At 43.1% G+C, this 17,969-nt stretch overlaps 1 protein-coding gene across 2 annotated transcripts in view; it reads right to left on the reverse strand.

Moving 5' to 3' along the window:
- The window catches only part of LOC126259026 (uncharacterized), a 667,737-nt gene that overhangs the window by 339,479 nt on the left and 310,289 nt on the right, over positions 1–17,969 (reverse strand). For both annotated transcript variants that reach the window (XM_049955690.1, XM_049955689.1), the window contains exon 4: positions 8,237–8,356. The gene's annotated coding sequence lies outside the window, so the exon portion shown is untranslated. The remainder of the gene's footprint in view (positions 1–8,236; positions 8,357–17,969) is intronic.

The raw sequence follows: 17,969 nt of genomic DNA on the forward strand, positions 1-17,969 counted from the left end.
ACTCAGACATGAACAGACTATATAGAAGTTTGCGGAAAAGCACATGTCATCAAATTCAGAATGGGACAAAGTGTTCTCCAGTAACGACAAAAAGTTTAATTGGTTGAGACTAATGGATTTCAATCTTATTAGCGTGATATGAGAACAGTCCAGCAGTTAAGAATGAGCATAAATGTTGGTGGTGAAAGTGTTACGACTAGCCTGCTGCACTAAATGCTAGAGACAGAATTGGTTGGACTGTATGAGGACCTAGGGGACGAAAGTCTTAATGTTTCAACAAGATAATGCAATTGCGCATGTTTCTGCTATAACCAAAAAGTAGTTAGAAGGTAAAGATATCGACGTCTTGCGCTGGCCTGCACGTAGCCAGGATCTGAAACCCCGCGGAAAAACTTTTGGAGATACTTGCAAGGCGTGTTTATAGGGATGGAAGGCAGTGTGAGGCCGTATGTGAGCTGAAAAGAGCGACACAAGCTACCAAATCTTTAGCATTTTACCTTTTGCTATGTCTCAATCAGGTGAAATATTGAATCGTGAAAGTGGCATTTACCTCTTCAGTTAACTTAATTTGAGTCAAATCAGTGAGCCTCATCTCACGCGCTCCTGTTCTTAGATCACGTTTGGAAAAGATGTATCTAATTCTTTATATCTCATTTTCTCCTCCTATGATGTACTGGAAAAGGACCTCCTTACCAGAACATCTACAGAAAACACTTTCTTAATAAAGGAAGGTGCTTTTGCTGTACCGGTATTAATATTATTTGTTCATGGCTAGTTTCAGCCTTCTAGGCCATTCTCCAGTGATTTTCCAGTTCTGCGAGAGGAAACTACGCCTTACATATTGAAATGTTACATTATTTAAATTTGCTTTCTATTTGTTTTGATTTAGAGATACTGTCTTGTTGGTTTGACCGCTTGACGTTTACAAAGGCATTTCAACTTCTATGGCATGCTTTTCTATTACAGAATCACAAAATCACTTGAGGATGGCCTAGAAGGCTGAAACTAGCCATGAACAAACAAAATTAATACTGGTATAGCGAAAATGGAAAATGCCACATTCTTTTAATAAATTCATTGCTGTGGCATCTGCTATGTAAAGAATGAACTTTCATACCAGATTTGCTCATATAGTCACATGTTTTACAACCATATATAGCCTTTTGACTTACAAACGTAGTAATGGTAACTAAATTTTACGTATGAAAATTGAACTATTGAAATATATCTAAATTTTATAATTAATTGTTTAACATTGCTAGGAATGAGAAAATTTAGTAGCAGCAGGAATCGGACCAGTGCTCACGAATATCAATCACCACTGCTAAACACAGCCACGGAGCCAACACGTCAACCCCTCCTCATAGCTCTCGTATACCTTATATTTGTACAACATGTTCTACGCTATCTGAAAGAAAATTACTGACTTGCTGCTACGGGCAATGTAGCACTCGTGGTGCAGAAAGGGATGATGTTAAATCAGAGCATGTGCAGTGGAAAACAGACATCCGCGTCGCTTCTCTGAGTTGATCGCAGAGGGCTGACCGTTTCAGCGCTTCGCATCGGTTTCTGCTTATCGCGGAGACAGCGTTACGAAGCATGTTTTCGTCCGTTTTATTTGCAAATCGGCTCCCATTCGAAGAGAAACAGTGTAATTTTTGTCCGATTTTCGGCTCACACTCGAAGAGAAATGCCACAACTTTATTGCGATATTTATGGTGTAGTGCAGCACATTAGCACATAATAACCGGCCGCCACTGCTTCACGCTAGGCTCTCCTGTGCCAGTAGCAGTACCGCAAACCATAAGCCGCGCGGAGTGGCCAGAGGCGCCATGTCACTAATTGCTCGGCCCCTCCCGCCGGAGGTTCGAGTCCTCCCTCGAGCATGGGTGTGTATGTTGTCCTTAGCGTAAGTTAGTTTAGGTAGTGTGCAAGTCTAGAGACCGATGACCTCAGCATTTTGGTCCCTTAGAAATTCACACACATTTTAACATTTTGCAGACTAAACACATCAAAAAAAATTTGCATCACCTCCTCTCCGAGAGTTCCGGAACCTGTACAGAAAATTGGAATAGAGATCAACATAAATATCATTTCCGCCCTTTTTATTGCTCATGAAAACCACGCATTGGATTTTGTACCTTCAGAGGTGGCGGTCCAGATTGCTGTACACACTGGTACCTCCAAAACCCTGCAGCACGTCCTCTTGCATTAATGCATGCCTGTATTCGTCGTGGCTTACTATCCACAAGTTCATCAAGACTGTTGGTCCATATTGTCCCATCCCTCAATGGCGATTCGGCGTAGATCCCTGGTGGTTGGTGGGTCACGTCGTCTATAAACAGCCCTCTTCAGTCTATGCCAGACATGTTCGATACGGTTCATGTCTGAAGAACATGCTGGCCACTCTAGTCGAGCGATGTTGTTATACTCAAGGAAGTCATTCACTAGATGTGTATGATGGGGGCGGAATTGTCGTCCATGAAGACTAATGCCTCGCCGATATGCTGCCGATACGATTGCACTATCGGTCGGCGGATGGCATTCACGTCTCTTACAATCGTTACGGCGCCTTCCATGACCACCAGCGGCCTACGTCTGCCCCACATAATGCCACCCCAAAACAGCAGTGAATTTCCACCTTCCTGCACTCGCTGTAAAGTGTGTCTCAGGCGTTGCCTCCAAACACATCTCCGACGATTGTCTGTTGAAGACCTATGCGACACCCATTGGATGTTGTTGGGCCCATCTGCACTGCGCTGCATGGTATCGTGGTTGCGAAGATGGGCCCGCATCTCGTGGTCGTGCGGTAGCGTTCTCGCTTCCCACGCCCGGGTTCCCGGGTTCGATTCCCGGCGGGGTCAGGGATTTTCTCTGCCTCGTGATGGCTGGGTGTTGTGTGATGTCCTTAGGTTAGTTAGGTTTAAGTAGTTCTAAGTTCTAGGGGACTGATGACCATAGCTGTTAAGTCCCATAGTGCTCAGAGCCATTTTTTTGCGAAGATGGACCTCGTCATGGACGTCGGGAGTGAAGTTGCGCATCATGCAGCCTATTGCGTATAGTATTAGTCGTAACATGACGTCCTGTGGCTGCACGAAATGCATTATTCAACAAGGTAGCGTTGCTGTCAGGGTTCCTCCGAGCCATAATCCGTAGGTAGTGGTCATCCACTGCAGTAGTAGCCCAAGGACGGCCTGAGAGAGGCATACCGTCGACGGTTCCTGTCTCTCTGTGTGAACAACATCGCGTTGGTTCACTTCGAGATGCCTGGACACTTCAAATGGTTCAAATGGCTCTGAGCACTATGGGACTCAACTTCTAAGGTCGTCAGTCCCCTAGAACTTAGAACTACTTAAACCTAACTAACCTAAGGACATCATACACATCCATGCCCGAGGCAGGATTCGAACCTGCAGCCGTAGCGGTCGCGCGGTTCCAGACTGTAGCGCCAAGAACCGCTTGGCCACCCCGGCCGGTCTGGACACTTCCCTTGTTGAGAGACCTTCCTGGGACAAAACAACAATGCGGACGCGATCGAAACGCGGTATTGACCGTCTAGGGACTGTTGAACTACAGACAACACGAGCCGTGTACCTTCTTCCTGGTGGAATGACTGGAACTGATCGGCCGTCGGACCCCCTCCGACTAACAGGCGCTGATCATGATTGGTTGTTTACGTATTTGGGCGGGTTTAGTGACATCTCTGTACAGTCAAAGGGACTGTGTCTGTGATACAATATCCACGGTCAACGTCTATCTTCAGGAGTTCTGGGAATGGGGGTGACGCAAAACTTTGTTTGATGTGTGTATAACAGCTTGAACCTTCCTGGGCTGGATCTTCAATCAGCCCCGCCCCCTCCCACCGCCCCAGCCCTCTATCCCCATCACCGACGTTTCCCACAGCTACAAATTTAACCGTTCCTTGTTGCCTCTGTTTGTTTCCTTTTAACCTAACTTTTGTTTTAATCAGATGGCCCCATAAAGCTCCAGTTTGATGCAGTACCTCTTCATTAATTATTCAGTCTTGAACAAATGCTTCACAGAGTTCTTGCTGTGTCAGATTTGTCAGCCTCGAGCTTTCGACGGCTTCCTCCGTCCTGATCCTCGGAGATATTTCCGTAGATATTTTAGTTAGCCGAATTATGTCGTGGAGGCGTCACGGACTCATGGAACTTCCATATGGTACAACAGATTATGCCGATGCCTGTGATTGAAGAACACTGGTAGCGATGCTGATTTCGATAGATGGTAGATGATTTCACCTGATTTCTCTGCTGCCTTTCAGCATTAAGTGCCCGTTCCATGCACCACTCAAGATGTAGTCACTGCCTCGGTTAAAGTTATTGTTACACAATCTCCAGCTGAACACCTTCTTGGCAAGCTTCATGAGCTAAAACGAGAACTGTCGCCGTTTCTAGAGATACAGATTGCCATTTCTGTAGACGCCCCGGGCGTGGCTGACATACCAACCTGACTGTCGCCCGCCATATTGCCCGACAACCACTGCGATGGTCTGGAATGCGTTTTCCTAGCACGACTCCTTTGTTGTCATCCGCGGCATCCTAGCAGCACAGCGGTACGTCGACGATATTCTACGCTCCGCTTTATTGCCCTTCATGGCAAGGCGTCCTGGACTTACATCTCATCAAGAAAATGCCCGCACTGGTTGTCTTCGTGCTAGCCAAACCCCACCTTCAGCAGCAACGTCGCCGAGTCTCATCCCAACTGAGAACGTTTGGAGCATTTTGAGCAGGGCACTCCATCCAACTGGTGGTTTTGACAATATAACACGCCAACTGGACATAATTTGCCACGATATCCCTCAGGAGGACGTACAACAATTCTATCAATCAATGCGAAGCCAAATAACTGTTTGCTTAGAGGCCAGAGGTGGACAAAAGCGTTTTAATTTGCTCAATTTGTGAAGCTCGTTCTCTTGAACAACTCATCAACTTTTTATGAAACTGGAATCGTTTATTTTTCTGTACACGTTTCAGCAAACATAACTGTATGTTTGTTTATGAGCCTGTATTTGGCAGCAGTAGAATTGTCGAAATAGCGATATTTAATGTGGCGTCTGTGCCCCGTGCAGTTTTTTGAAGTCATTGTTGTCGATTGACCGTTCTAGCAGGTACCAACGCGATCAATCAGTAAGAAAGATTTCAGAAAGCTTCACGGAGTACCGATGCCATGTTAAATACCGTGATTTCCGCAAATCTACAGCTGCCGAACCCAGCCTGGTGAACAAACACACACGTTTAACGAAAGAGAATACTATCCCATGCATCCACGTACTGAGATTCTGTCATTAAAGAAGCTTTTGAAATCATAACATGTAACAATACCTACACCTTGAGTAGCGCGTGGAAGCGGACACTTGATGCCGAGAAGCAACAGGAAATCAGCTGAATCATCCACCATCTACCGAGATCAGAATCCCTACCAATGTTCTTCAGTCACAGACACCAACATAATCTCTGGTAGCATACGGATGTTCCCTGCTTCTATGACGTCTCCATTTCAGAATTTGCCCAACTAAAGTACCTAACGGTCTATCGAGGTATCTCCTGACGATGACGGCAGAAGTCGTCGAAATCTCGACACTGTCAACTCCATGAAGCATTTATTCAAGACTGTCTCCGCGAAAAATTACGTTCTCAGTTATTCGAGCTACCTATCTAATCTTCAGTACTATTCCGTAACATCACATTTCAAAATCTCAAAATCTTCTATTATTCTTTTGTTTACATTGTTTATTGTCGATATTCCACTTCCATACAAGATCACACTCCAGGCAAAGTCTTTCTGTCACTTAAATTTATATTCGATGTTAGTAAATTTCTCTTTTGCTGAAGAGCTTTTCTTGTTACTGGCATACCGCATTTTACATCCTCTGTATTTCAGCCAGTAACTTTGCTGCCCAAACAGTAAAACTAGTCTGTTACTTCCTGAGTCTCGTTTCCCAATTTAATTCACTTCCAATCATCTGATTTTATTCGATACTCCATTACCATTGTTTGTTGATGTTCATTATACTCTTTACGAGACACTATTCATTTCCAGGCCCACTGTATCGTACTTCATACCCTATTCTGTTTTTTTCATGCCCTTCGTCTCATAATTCGCGTCCGTTTTTTTTACCTTTTTTATTCATTACTCCCGATTTTCAAAGAGTGTATTCCAGTCAGCCAGTCACCATCCACTACACTACACTGACATGACATTCAAATGCTTTCATTGTTCATTGCCACGACACGTTTCGAACATTCAGAGACCTCCTTCGGAATCCCCCAGCTCACTCATAAGCGTATATGAGCATATGGTGCTCCATTCGGTGTTTCAGATGAAACGTTTGTAACTATGTGCACAAGTGGGACACTACTACGAGAGGTTTTTCGTCCTTTCATTTAAGCGTTACAATCTTGCAGTTTCTATATTACACTGAGACTTTATCTGTACAATTACCTCAGTTTAAAACGTCTTTCAGGTCCGTTGTTCATTGCCCCAACCATTATTTTCATTTTTTGATTTCATTATTTAACATTTTTATGTACACCACTCAAAAGACGCCAAATGTATTATTATGTTTCAACTAATTTCGACAATTTATGTCATAATCTGAAACCTTATAAAACCTGTGGAGCACAACCTTTTCTTTGAATTTATTTTATTTTGCAGGTTACTATGACACAAAATCACGTACAAGAAACGGTCAGGAATGTCGTTGCATGGTTATAAATGAGCTGCAACCATCCGAATATGATCTATAAGAAGTCTAAACCGATGTTGACAAATAACAATAAATCGTTTCAGTATTTAGTTATTAGTAATTGTTCCGGATATCAAACTCCGGAACTGTAGTCACTCTGAGCATGTCACCTACTGGCAAAATAGTTTATTTTATTTCGTTTTCCTTACTTTGTTCTTCGATTTCCTTAGAAATTTCCTTATCAATCATGTCAATTTTAGAGCGCGCTCATAAATAGTTCCTGAAATTTCTTATGGAACCATTGCTGTACTTCGGTGCCAGAAAGAGATTTCTCTGTTCAGAGAGGACGACGGCTAAACACGAGCTGAATCTGAGCACAGAAGACGTTCACTATCACTAAAATAACTGCTGCATCAACCACGACACTGGGCTGCCGTCAACAACCAGAAATGTGCGAGAAACTACGTTAAGGCTCGTTTCCTCACTTCACTGAAGGATCACGCAGCAGGCGGAGCAAGTTAGCGGGATAATGTGCTCGTGATTAACAAGAAGCAGATTTCAAACCCCGACTTAGGTTTCCCGATGTTTTCATAAATCATCTGAGGCGAAAGCGACGATAGTCCCTACGACAAAACCACGGCAATTTTTTTTCATCACTGTCCATGGCGAGGCAGCACTACGCTTCTAATGAAATCGACGAAAACGGAGCTTTAATCCTTTCTAAAATCATGCGCTCACTAATATAAAGAAAAACTGTCGAATAATAACTCCTGCTTTCATTTATTCCGTGTTACGGTATGCTGAAAGAATCTGGCGGAACTCGTGTATGGACAATAACGATTTCTGCATGGTTTTTGTCGCTCGTATTTGTGAAAAGGGTACAGAGGTGCAAGTATCAGGGATATTATGTAGACAGTAATCTGTGTAATCTCAGGATCTGTTTTCTCATATACTGAATAACGTTACAGTATTTTGTTAGGCTTTGTTTCTAATCTTTGTAGAATTTTGGTTGTGCTTCTGCAACGAGACTGGCTGTAACTGTGGACAAGATGAGGGAAGAAGATATCTCTCCGCCACGCATGTCGTTCATACACGTTGTCTCTGTCACTATGCGTAGTGAGCGTAAGGAATGTGGAATAGGAAATACACTTAAAACCCAAGAGAAGAGGACACATTTCCTGCTAGTCTTTATGAGATTACGATAGTTTAGTTTCCATGACGTGGTATTCATCCATAAGAATTTATTAGTGCAGATGTACTGTCAAGGGCGGACGACCGATTTTAAAATTATCTCACCGAGCTGAAAGCGTAGAACAGGTTTCACGATAGCTGGTATAATAGTTCATGCGTGTTGTGTACTATTAAATTCTACTGCAGATGAAAAGAAGCAAAAGACGTTACAGAATCCACAAATTATTATTAAGCATTCGAAAATACCTGTAACCTCATCTTAAAAATATAAGCAACTGCAAGAAAATCGTAAACAAAAATCAATTTGTAATTCAAATTGTAAAAGTAACAACTCACTTCTGTATCGATGAGTAGCGTAACTTTAGTACAGTGTCACGGTGGAAGGTAATTGAAATTCCACAGACGTCGAGTTCAGGTATTTTTCACACACGGCTGACGTCCGCCTCCTCTGCTGAACTGGAACAGAAAGTAAACGCATTTTGTAGTCGCTCAGCAGCGTAAACTATTACATTCGGTAACCACTATCTATAAATGTAACAAACTATTGTTGGTACAACATAAATTCAATTACGATTAAATCATTAAGCGCTCTTTTGTGTGTGTGTGTGTGTGTGTGTGTGTGTGTGTGTCTTTGTTCGATATGAAAAACAAAACCTACTGTAAATGACAACTATTTATTTTTGTCTTTCAGCTCGAGTGCGCTATTTAGCCACCAACAATTACACTACTTAGATTTCAACAGTTACAAAAAAACTTAATTTTTGAAATATATAAGTGAACATATTACTATGTTACTTTAAAATAACTACAAAATATTTCTTCACCAGTAAAAGAATGAAAATTTCTAAACGAAGAAGTAGCAATTAAATTTTACTCTACAAGAAATGTTTACAAAAGTTTTGAAGCCACTACTCTTTGAGATAAAGACAATATTTAATCAATCACTAAAAATGGGGCTACATCTTCCGTATAGGTCTGTGGTGAAATTTTAAAACTCCTAACTAAAATAAATCTTATCAGACAGCTAATAACAGCATTCTGATTCTTTAATAAAAGACCAGTATTGTTTGCAAGGAGCGCTACCCCAGGCTTTCTCAATTGTGCAAGGAATTATTCTGCATGTTACTTGAATCTCCAACAAACGATGCTGCAGTATGACCATAAATGGTCTGACAACACGTGTGCCTGAATTTCTTAATTGTAAGCGATACGAATAAGACTGAAATCCCATCCCAGTGACTGTAGCGATAGCTCTACGATGTAATTACACGTTACGAAACCAAGGTGAGGTTGAATGCAACCATAATAGTTTTCTCTAGTTACGTTTGGTGTTTCCCATTCCTCTTCCCAGCGGGACCCGGCTATAAATGACAACTATTCTGTCCTTTAATTACGTCGTCGTAGTAACTGATGAACTATTCACACAGACGTTTATTACCCACACTTCATGCTATAGACCACTAACTCAGTGCAATCGGACTAATTAATCACCGTGACGGAAGTCTGTAAGTAGTTGAACGTAGTTGATAGCCACTGTTTACAAGTTTCAATTACAGTTCCCCCAAGCGAGGGAACGTCGTAAAAGTGACATCAAAATGCGTTGATGGTGTCGGGCCGACACGCCTCTGAAACGCAAACAGAAATAAGACGTCCAAGTGGTCTGACAACTCAGGCAGTAACTCTCCCAGGGTCTGCCGCGCTGCGAGAAATCACATCGTCGCGTAGCCATCTCTTATAGCTTTAATGTTAACGTTCGACCCTTCAGATCTGAGAGATTTCCTTAGCTATACGCTAGTCAAACAGCAATGCTCTTTAACGGTTTTCGAATTTCATCTTCGTAAATCGTTCATACATTTCAGAAAAACCTATTTTGGCGACAGATATTCTGCTCTCTTGTGACATTCCTTCTGAAGATACGTCAATTTAGAAGACAAAAGCCCTGGTTTCTCGTAATAGAGAGGAAGCTAATCCAGCGAGCCTATTTCGAGCTTTCTACGATTTACTGTGATCATTCTAAAAAAAAATATGCATATATTTTCTTTTACATTGCCGTTCTTCCATTCTTCTCGTATCTTAGTTTACCATTTGATCTGGCTCTCGAGAGGATATAGAGCCATTATAAGATGAAAAAAAAGCAACGAATTTGATATTTTCCGTAATGTGTAATTAAGTATTGATGAAAGCTCGTGATACATCTTTCACGGTGACGTAAATTTTTAGAGCGTTGTAGATGAACTGTCTCGCTAATTCAAATACTTTTATATCCATACTTTGCAAACCCTCTGTCAAGTGCCTGGAAGAGGGTACTTTCCTTTGTAAAACGTGCGGAACGTTGACTGTACGATCGTCAAAATGTGTGATGGCGGTTGTTGCCACATTGGTCTGTTGCACCTGTTGCACAGAATGTCCCATTTATCTTGACAATCCCAAATAATTTTTCCCCGAACCAAAATATATATATCAAGTAAATGTTGCTTGGCGACCAGAGGGACATTAAGCAGCAAGACTGCCTTTCTTGTAAATCACTTTTAAACAGCAGCCTATATTTTTTACTTTCTAATCCACTTCCTCTCCTCAAGACCTGTTCAAAAATATGGGTCACATAGTATCATATTTGTAAACATAAAGTTTTACCCTCCAGTACCACTGGGGTCAATATGACCCCTTAAGCACGTTGGAAATATATATCTACCTTATTTATGGGTTATTCCGTTACTTCTTGGTAGAGCGATTCAGCCGGCCGCGGTGGCCGTGCGGTTCTAGCGCTGCAGTCCGGAACCGCGGGGCTGCTACGGTCGCAGGTTCGAATCCTGCCTCGGGCATGGATGTGTGTGTTGTCCTTAGGTTAGTTAGGTTTAAGTAGTTCTAAGTTCTAGGGGACTGATGACCTAAGATGTTAAGTACCATAGTGCTCAGAGCCATTTGAACCATTTGATTCGGTAGAGCGATTCCATACTTAAGGTTGAATAACAAGCAGAACAAACCAGTGTACTTGTTATTCAATATTATATGTATCTGCCTTGTTTTCAAAACTATTATTTTCAAAATATATGACTATCCCTCTGAGTCAATTGTTGGGTTGTTTGGGGGAAGAGACCAAACGGCGAGGTCATCGGTCTCATCGGATTAGGGTAGGACGGGGAAGGAAGTCGGCCGTGCCCTTTCAAAGGAACCATCCCGGCATTTGCCTGGAGCGATTTAGGGAAATCACGGAAAACCTAAATCAGGATGGCCGGACGCGGGATTGAACCGTCGTCCTCCCGAATGCGAGTCCAGTGTGCTAACCACTGCGCCACCTCACTCGGTGAGTCAATTGTATCCATTGATATTTCGTTCATTTTCATATTTACAACACATTAAAATTTATTCGTTTTTTTTCGCTAATTATTACTGGGCCCAATATGACACAATCGAAATTTCTCTTTGTTTCTTGAACGATATATTTATGAACATAGAATCATTACTGTTGCACTGAACATATTAGTTCATTACAATATTACCAATATATGAAGCGTAAGTTATTTGGGGGTCTGTGTGACCCCAGTGGTACTCTGTGAGACAAAAAAAAAAAAAAAAAAAAAAAAAAAATCGTGGCAGTAGGAAGGTTAAAGACATAATACAAAACTGAATTTCTCTTTCCTGTAATAAAACACACAGTGCAGATGTTTCAAGTAACATAAAACACACAGTGCAGATGTTTCAAGTAACATAACTCGATTTCTTGCTGGAGTTGACAGCGGAAAAGAAACACAAGGAAAATTGAAACTTACATTGTCCACAGATAGTAGCATTTTTACCTTTCCTTCGTTGCTGTGCATTGCACTCATTTAAAACTTCATTTGAAGACCGTTGAGTGAATGACCGGTGTACATTTTACGAATATTTGTCGAACACAATATTACTGCACCTGGGAATGAGAGGGATGCGGTCCGCTGATCGTGAGTCGCCGCGTAATCGGGGTTGACACTACTCGTACAACCACAATTGACCTGACTGCACTAACAGTTCCATGAGTTTTCCTTAGTCAGCACTGTATCTGTTTACCGTAACGTCGCCGCGTGCTTCCGATAAAGCCCAAGTGTTATAATATTGCAGTTGTGTTTACTGTCAACTTCAGCAAACAGACTAGTTACGCTACCTGCGATGTGTGTTAGTACTGGAGAGTCAGAGTCAGTTTTGTTTTGCGTTTTTAACCCTTAACCGGCGTTGCGGACTCTCTGGGACAGCAGGAAAGTATGAAGCTGTAGTAACTTCCGTATTTGTTGATCAGGGAGGATGCCCTGTTCCGTACCTTGCTACAGTGCGGGTACACGTCGCGTACTCAGGCGACTGCAGTCTTTCATCAAGACAAGCATTGTAAAAAACAAACTCACAGTCACGGGACTCCGCTACACAATGTAATGTTATCAGATTCGTGATTATATCTCCGAACCCAAAAAAAGTTAACACTACAGATCCTAACTTCGAGAAACTTTTAGTAAGACAGACAGATGAATGTGATGCTCACTGTTGAGATCAAAATGGCGATTCCGGGAGCAATATTACAATCGAAAATTCTATTCCAAGTGATCACGAAATAGCAAGGGAACTTTCCGGGGATAAATCTGATAAAGATGAGATGCAGGTTACTGAAATTTAATACGGAAAGTGTTCAATGCATTGTAAATCTACTACACTCGTAAATACTACCTCTCTTTACGTCCGTGTTTGGAACGTTGTCACTGTTTTACAGTTTTCTTGTAAAAGTAAATATATGTTCTTTTCTTATACTTTAGATCTTAGTAAATGTGTATTCGTATATGCCTGAGATTATCAAGTTAAGGGACGATCTCGATTGATGTAGAAACAGAAGTACATCTTCAAAGAATCAAGATCACTGTTGTACAGCATTTATTGTGATGACCCGTGTCAGCAAACTACGTTGCCACCATCAGATCCGTAAAGCATAGATCAACATCTTCAAACACCCTGGGATCAGATGTACAGGGGCGTAATGCAATTTTAGATAAACATGGAATATAACATCCCTTCTCCAGTACATTTCACTGAATCATGATCAAATGCATATTATAACATCTCATAACACAGACCGATACTTCTTAAATATGAGAAGAATATTATACCAGCAAATCAAGCATAAAATTATTACATAAAACAGAGTGAAGACTGAGACTGTTAGGTAAATATCATAGACGTTACAACCAGAAATCAGTTGGCACTGTGGTAGTAATTACAAACAAGATTACGTCGTGTCATATAAAGGCAAGCGAGCCATCGAAGAAGATTACACTGCTGACGTACAATAAATAAATAATCCAATTCAAAGTACGTTACACGTATTTTGTTATAATACGAGGGTCACTCCAAAAGAAATGCACACTATTTTTTTAATCCATGTTTTATTCTACATGTTTCAAAGTTTTACAGTGTGTAGATACATCCTCTAGGAACAATATTTTCATTTCTCCACATAATTTCCATCCCTCTCAACTGCCTTACGCCATCTTGGAACCAGCGCCTGTATACCCGCACGGTAAAATTCTGGATCAACCTGTTGGAGCCACTGTTTGGCAGCATGCACAAGGGAGTCATCATCTTCAAACCTTGTTCCACGAAGAGAGTCTTCCAGTTACCCGAAGAGATGACAGTCATATGGAGCCAGGTCAGGACTGTAAGGCGGGTGTTTCAGTGTTGTCCATCCGAGTTTTGTGATCGCTTCCATGGTTTTTTGACTGACATGTGGCCGTGCATCATCGTGCAACAGCAAAACATCCTGCTTTTGCCGATGTGGTTGAACACGACTCAGTCGAGCTTGAAGTTTCTTCAGTGTCGTCGCATATGCATCACAATTTATGGTGGTTCCACTTGGCATGATGTCCACAAGCAAGAGTCCTTCGGAATCGAAAAACACCGTAGCCATAACTTTTCCAGCAGAAGGTGTGGTCCATTGATTGCCTCTTCGTCTCTGGTAAAAAATGATGGAGCCATGTTTCATCACCTGTCACAATTCTTCCAAGAAATTCACCTCCATCATTCTCGTACTGTTCCAAAAGTTCGCTGCATACCGTTTTTCTTGTTTCTTTGTGAGCCACTGTCAACATCCTGGGAACCCACGTGGCACAAACCTTTTTTAGCGCCAACACTTTCAGTATTCTTCAAACACTTCCTTCCGCCATCCCAACGTAGGATGACAATTCGTTCACTGTGATGCGTCTGTCAGCAGTCACCAATTCGTTAACGCTCTGCACATTGTCTGGAGTGTGTGCAGTACGAGGCCTTCCGCTGCGAGGACAATCCTCCATATTGCCGTGCCCGCTTTCATCACGTAACCTGCTTGCCCACCGACTAACTGTACTGCGATCGACAGCAGCATCTCCATACACCTTTTTCAACCTCTTGTGGATGTTTCCCACTGTCTCGTTTCCACAGCACAGGAATTCTATGACAGCACGTTGCTTCTGACGAACGTCAAGTGTAGCAGCTACCTTGAAGACATGCTGTGACGGCGCCACTCACGGGAACAGGTTGAACTAAGTTTGAAAAGAAGCGGGAAGGATGTATCTACACACAGTAAAACTTTCACACATGCAGAGTGAATGAAAACTGTATTTTTACAAAAATAGTGTGCATTTCTTTTGGAGTGACCCTCGTAATTATAATTAATACTATATAAAAGTTGAAACCATCTTAGAAAACATAATAGAAATAACTGCACCTTCAATATATATACACAATAATACACAAGTAGTGAAGCCAGTCAAGTGGCACGTTCGTATTATAAAAAGAAATGGAATAATAATATACATGTCATAATGTTCAGGCAGCATAAAGCCTCGACAGTCATACACTGTTGTTCGGTATCTCGGTGAAGTTTTGAGCACACTTGAAGGAACTACAAAAGAGAACATCCAGTGTTCCACACACACGTCATTATAAGTACAGTAACCATACAACGATATTACTTTACTGGCTTTATACAAATCATGTAGCTCGACGTTTAGATACTAGCACACCAAGATCTCGAGTACGATGCGTCTAGCTCCAGCTACCATTTCGCGTTCAAAGTCCGTTAATTGCCGTCGTGCGGCAACAATGACGTCTGAAACCTTTCCACACGAATCACCCGAGTACGAAAGAACAGCTCACCAGTTTCCTGCTCTTCCATACCATGTGTAGCAATACTATCGCCATCTGCATATTTATATATCGCTAACCAGTGACTTCTGGCACTATGGGGGAATGCTGCTGACGATCACGTCCAGAAGCTGCAGACCCTGCAAAATCGAGCCCTCCGGCTTGCACTCCACGTGGATCGCAACTTCCCTTCGGCGGTTGCGCACCAGATGGCCGGAGTACAACGACTGCGCGAACGTTTCCGCGACACAGGGCAACTCTTCTATCAGAATACGCAAGTTTCGCACAATCCGAAAATACGGGCGCTTGGAAGGAAAATTTACTTTCGAGCATCCACCCGATTGCCAGACCTGCTAGTCGACAGGATCGGTTAGCCAGTGACGACCTCCACTGACGGATCGCCCAGAAGACAAACCTACCACGCCGTCCTTATCTCTCACCAACTTAGACTCGGGAGGAGAAGCCGCAAGGCTGGACACTCCATAAACACACGGGTTGAAGTCCACCCCCACTGAAGATCCGTGGCGAGACTTCTGGCGCCTCAGTGTGGCCGGCCGATGTGGCCGAGCGGATCTAGGCGCTTCAGTCTGGAACCGCGCGACCGCTGCGGTCGCAGGTTCGAATCCTGCCTCGGGCATGGATGTGTGTGATGTCCTTAGGTTAGTTAGGTTTAAGTAGTTCTAAGTTCTAGGGGACTGATGACCTCAGATGTTAAGTCCGATAGTGCTCAGAGCCATTTGAACAATTTGAGCCTCAGTGTGGTAGCCTGTGCAGTAGTCACAAGTAGCAGATGGATCTCTCACACGGAGAAACGCAATGGAGAAGGGGAGAAACAGATTGGTGAGTGGAAATGCGGCTGGAACGTAGGTGAAGACGCAGTGCCCCTGGCAACGGCGCGCGCTGGTGGAGACGTCCTTGAGGCCGGGCTGCGCAGTAGCGGCGGTGCCGCCGTCTGGCCCTGGTGGCGGGCCGCGTTTTGGCAGCCCGGGGGCCGCGGCGCCGCCTCCGCCCACGCGGCCGCTCTGCAGGCAGGCAGCTACGGCTGCCCGGGATCTGCGGTGGTCCCGCTCGCTCCTGGTACAGTGCGTCCTGCGTGGCGGGCCTCGCGTCAACAGATCGAGGCACCCGTCTCCTACCGTCCATGTCTGTCCACAATCATTAACTTATTTAGCAACGCAGCCACTCTCAGCTGCAGATTACCAGGTGGTTCCATAAGTCGCAAATTTCCATGAAGAATGCGCCTTCATGGTTGGTAAGCTTCATTATTCCAAAGATCATATAAGGAATTTCAACACTGTACAGGGTTAGTTATTTTTTGACAGCTGTCTGAATTGGTCAATGTGTCGACTGCCGTTACTAAACGTTTTTATTTGAAGGGTTGGTCTGCCGCACAAATCGAAACACAATTGAATTAAGTTCACGCGGACTCTGCAATATTTTTCAAGACTATTTGCTTTTGGATTAAGCAATTTAAACGCGGTCGGACAAGTGTCGAAGGCGAAGCATGCTGCGGCCGTCCAATTCAGGTCACCACAAAGGAAATCATTGACAGATTCCGTGATGCGGTAATGCAAGATTTTGCTGAGACCGTAAGCATCTCAATGGACCGAGTGAATAATATCCCACACGGAGAATTGCCTACAAAGAAGCTGTGTGCGAGATGGGTGCCGCGATTGCTGTGTCACCAAAAGGCAAATTCGGCACAACATTCCAGCACAATGTCTGGCGATATTTAATCGCAATCCGCAACACTGTTTGCGCTTACTTGTCTCTTTTGATGAAAACTAGATCCATGATCACATAACAGAGTCAAAACCGGCAGACAACACAATGGACAAATGGTAAAAGCGCAGTGAAGAAGGCAAAAACCATTTTGCCAGCTGGTAAGGTGATGGAATTCGCAAGGAATAATGCTCTCAGGTTACTTGGAAAACGGCAGAACCATAACTAGACCCTATTATACTTCATTGTAGGATCGCTGGAAACATACGGTGGGTGAAAAAAAGACTAACGTTGGCACTCGAAAAGTGCTCTTTCATCGGGATAATGGACCGTCTCACAGATCAGCGATAACACTGAAGAAAGTGCAGGAAATGGGCTTTGAGATGATTCCTCATCCACCCTCTTCGTCAGATTCTGATGCAAAAAGAGACATCCCGAGCTGCAACTATGATGGATGTTAATTTAGTCGGTTACCGGTTTCGGGCTGTCTATTCTCTTATGGAAATGGAAGAGGATGTAGATGAAGATGAAATGGGAGATAAGATACTGCGTGTAGAGTTTGACAGAGCACTGAAAGACCTGAGTCGAAACAAGGTCCTCGGAGTAGACACCATTCCATTGGAACTACTGACGGCCTAGGGAGAGCCAGTCCTGACAAAACTCTACCATCTGGTGAGCAAGATGTATGAAACAGGCGAAATACCCTCAGACTTCAAGAAGAATATAATAATTCCAATCCCAAAGAAAGCAGGTGTTGACAGATGTGAAAATTACCGAACAATCAGTTTAATAAGCCACAGCTGCAAAATACTAACACGAATTCTTTACAGACGAATGGAAAAACTAGTAGAAGCCGACCTCGGCGAAGATCAGTTTGGATTCCGTAGAAACACTGGAACACGTGAGGCAATACTGACCTTACGACTTATCTTAGAAGAAAGATTAAGGAAAGGCAAACCTACGTTTCTAGCATTTGTAGACTTAGAGAAAGCTTTTGACAATGTTGACTGGAATACTCTCTTTCAAATTCTAAAGGTGGCAAGGGTAAAATACAAAGGAGCGAAATGCTATTTACAATTTGTACAGAAACCAGATGGCAGTTATAAGAGTCGAGGGACATGAAAGGGAAGCAGTGGTTGGGAAGGGAGTAAGACAGGGTTGTAGCCTCTCCCCGATGTTATTCAATCTGTATATTGAGCAAGCAGTAAAGGAA

Source organism: Schistocerca nitens, chromosome 1 (genome assembly GCF_023898315.1).
Source record: "Schistocerca nitens isolate TAMUIC-IGC-003100 chromosome 1, iqSchNite1.1, whole genome shotgun sequence".
Classification (NCBI taxonomy): domain Eukaryota; kingdom Metazoa; phylum Arthropoda; class Insecta; order Orthoptera; family Acrididae; genus Schistocerca; species Schistocerca nitens.